The 3,951-nt window shown below is 36.9% G+C and overlaps 1 long non-coding RNA gene across 1 annotated transcript; it reads right to left on the reverse strand.

Annotated features, from left to right (window-relative positions):
- Nucleotides 1–678: 678 nt before the first annotated feature.
- LOC146655519 (uncharacterized) lies at nt 679–3,741 on the reverse strand. The gene is made up of 4 exons (XR_014914307.1): nt 2,873–3,741; nt 1,817–1,959; nt 951–1,115; nt 679–873 (listed from the first exon to the last, which is right to left on the reverse strand). It is a non-coding gene; the product is annotated as an uncharacterized LOC146655519 (long non-coding RNA).
- Nucleotides 3,742–3,951: the final 210 nt, after the last annotated feature.

Here is a 3,951-nt window from a genome sequence, read left to right on the forward strand (position 1 = left end):
TGAAGAACCTTTAAAGGTGCCCCAAAGAACCATCAAGAAATGGTTCTTTGGGGCACCTTTAATGGTTTTTCAAAGAACCTTTTTAAAAATGGTTCTTTAAAGAACCATTTTTAAAAAGGTCCTTCAAATGGTTCTTTAAAATAACCATTTTAAAGAACCTTTTTTGAGTGGTTCTTTAAAAAAAACCATTTTAAATCTTTCAAAATAAAATGCATCATAAATTGAATTTGAGTAGGGCAAAATAAATACGAGCACAGCATAGACATATATTAATGGTTTATTGTCATTTTGTAGTTACCAAAAGACAAAAAGGCATTTTAACCCTCAGCACAACATCACTACTAATACATGTCACATATTAGTGTTTTAAACAGTAATAATTAAATATATTTGCTATACTATAAATAAATATATATAAATACTATAGCTACAGATAACACAACAAATAATACATGTATTGTTTAATTAATAAAACATCAGAAAGTGATAAAACACATTAGAAATAGCAATAGCTTCATAACAGACCAATAAATCAACACATTTTCATCAGCAGATGTTTGCATGTTCAGTAAAAATATTTCAACAAGTTTATGATTAAAATGATCAATGAACTTCAGCCTTACGCTATGTAATGTACGTTTCATGTTGTACTCATGGTCCTTGGTTAGTCCAGTTTAGGATAATGTCTCTGACGTATGTATCATATCAAATATATGTCATATCAAAACAAGCCCACACCTGCAGTTGTTTCAGTTTTTCACTGGTGTTTCCTGTCAGCTGGTCAACCTCACTCAGGCAGACATCCATATCAGCCAACCAAACGACAAGTTCCTCCCTTTGTGCTTCAAACCCCTCCCACTCTGAGACAAGGAGCTGAAAGAGAGAGAAAAGAGTCAATTATAAAGAAGAGAGAGAAGTGAAACCCTCCTCAGAAGGTCTGACTCGCATACCTGCAGTTGACCTGTGATGGACTCCTGTTTGGCGTTCACGTCATCCCTCGTTGTTGCCAACAGCCGAGTCTGCAGGGTGCCCTGGAAGAGCTGAGTTAATGTTCGACTCGTCCTGGTCAGGCTCTCCAGCTGGATGAGCCGAGGTCTCCCCTCTCACCGCTGCCTCTGAACACAGAAACACAAATTTCATCTGAAGCAGGAGGTGCAGATTTTTTGTGCTATTCTTTTCTAAATCCAGGCTAGATCACGTGGAGGTATTTGGAAAACTTTTTTGGCCAGTGGACGACTGTTGTCTTGCAGAAAGTCAAATCAAACATATGCGATACACAATTAATTCACAAGAACACATTATAAAAAATAAGTCCAGTTCTTGCCTGATTTCAAGTGAAATCTGCATCAAAACAGGGTGACAGAAGTAAAACGAGTGCACAAAGCCTCACTTTGTAAAAGCCTGCTATTACAGTTCTCCTCTATGCAGACGACTTTCCTGTTTTCAAGGCACAACTTGGATCTGCTGTACGAATCTTATGAATACACACTAAATGAAACAATAGTGTGCATGACTCCAGATTCTGATCCCTCATCCTAATATGGTCCCAACATAGCAACAGCAATAAAGCAAATGTTGAGGCTTCAAAATACAAAGTCCATAAACCAATGGCTGACGTGGGTTTTATCATAAGGGTGATAAATATACAGATTTCAGTCTGTCTTAGAGATTTGATGTTCATTTACCTGCAGATGCACTATACATACCTGCTCCATGGTTTTTCACAACATTTTGCACATCACTATTTAATACAGGAAGTAGGTGAACTAAAACAAGTCATCTTTCTTTGTGAGAGGACCATATTAATGAAACAAACCTCATCATAGGGAGCCCTAAAGATGCTCCTGCTGCTTCTCTTCCTCCTCATCCTAAGCTTCCTTCTCCTTGTCCTCGCCTTCCATCCAATTGTAATTCAACCTAATTGTGTTTCTCCCCCTCCTCTTCCTCATTTTGTTGGAGCTGTGAACACAATTAATGTGAATCTGGATTAATTTGTGCAAACAAGAAAAATCTACAGCTTTTTGGTCAGAGGTGCTCTTGTGATTTAAGCCGGGTAGAGTAGATTTATCTGTTGATGCTACCTGCTTCAGCTCTGGCTGCTGAGTGATATTTACACCCTGGCTGGATTACAAACTTTAACCATGTGCTGAACTTTGGCCCAGCGTTGATACCTCTTGTTAGTATAACGACCTCTTCTTAGCTTGTATGTATGATGGTGGATAAATGAAATATAAAAAAAAAATTAACTATATTACAAAAGAACATCTATCTTGGAAACATCAAATGACCGGAGCATAACTTGTCAACTAGTCCGAAACTAAGTTATGCAGGAACAGTCAAAGACACCTTCTCATGTCACATTTCTATTCATTTCTATATAATTTGATTAGACAATAAAGAGTTATCTAATCGAATTATTCATTCAAAACTCTTATGCATAGCTGCATTTTATACAGCTCATACAGAATTCAAAGTACAGGTTCATGTGAGTATTTAATGTACGGCTCAGATCTACAGAATTTCAGAGTTTCTAGAGCAGACACAGAGCTCACGCCACAACAGGCTTCAGGCGCCATTTTAGTGACTTTAACAATATATTAAATTTTAATTTCGGTCTAGCTGACATTAGGTTATGTACGCAGCACACAATTGAACCACATATTTTAGAAGCCAAAGGTTCAAATTAGCTGGGAGCAGCTTCACTTAATTATAACAGTGGTTTTGTTAGGAAAACAGTTGGATACTAAATTGCGCTGACATCAACGGCTAACGTATCTAGCTAATCGCTACTGTTAGCACAACATTAACAGCAAGCTACAATGACGAGTAACAAAAACAAAACAGTAATAAGGTTTTAATGAAAATGTTTTACCTTTTCCAACAGTCCCAGAATCCACAGCTTCAAAGTCCAGCAGGTACTGAAGACTGTTATCCGTTTCGCTGTCACCGTCCGTGAGGTTTTTTTTCCCGAAAGGTCAAGGCCCGCCGCTCGCACACTCTGTCTGCGCATGCGCATCCCAACGACGGACCCCTCCGTCCGCTCCCGGGAGGTTATAGTATGACGTGTTCTGACGTCACTCTCTCTCTCCCTGTCATTTATTTGGCTCGAAACACATATTAACAAATTGCTCAGTGATGAACAACTACTCAGATCATTTACCTAAGCAGTGCGCTTTGTCAAAACGAAGTGTGTGTTCATTACACTGACATTCTGTTCTGCAATTGTTATTTACTTGTATTTTATAATTTGACTTTACATACTGCTGGGTGGTTTGTAAAGTTTACAATAACTAGTATTATCATTATGCTATATTTTCAAAAATATATAATAATCTCAAAAGCAATGCCTTGGAGTAGAAAATAGTAATGCTTTATTAAAATTTAAAACTAAAGTACAGTATTTGAATGTGTGTATTGTGTCTACTGTTTGCAAATATTTCTAACTTTTATTTGAATATTCAGCTTCCTACCATCTTCTCTTAAAGGGTAATTGCCAGGTATCCCGCCCTCCCCCTTCGCACACACATGCACACAAAGAAAACACACAGTATAATTCACAGCCTCATTATAGTGAATAAATATTTATGCCATTTACACCATCAAACTTAGATTGCTAAGGATGAAGAACCTTTTGTTCTTTAAAGAACCATTTGTAATAGCTGAAGAACCATCCACAAAATAAAAAGGTTCTTTGACGCATGATGGTTCTTTAAAGAACCATGAAGACATCTGAAGAACCATTTAAGAACCATAATTTTTCTGAGTGTAGAATTATGGATTCAGTGTACTAGTTACTGTTTGACCATCGCCTTCATTAATTTGTGTTTATATGAGATAACATGAGGTGGTATAAAATATATAAATTTTTTAATTTAACTCTTAAGTGTGTAATGTGTGTTTGTTGCTTTGAAATCACAATCTAGCCATTTTTAACCACCTTGCTACTATTAT

The sequence above is a fragment of the Rhamphochromis longiceps genome, linkage group LG13 (genome assembly GCF_057381845.1).
Source record: "Rhamphochromis longiceps isolate RC_006_pf linkage group LG13, R_longiceps_female_GT1.1, whole genome shotgun sequence".
NCBI lineage: Eukaryota > Metazoa > Chordata > Actinopteri > Cichliformes > Cichlidae > Rhamphochromis > Rhamphochromis longiceps.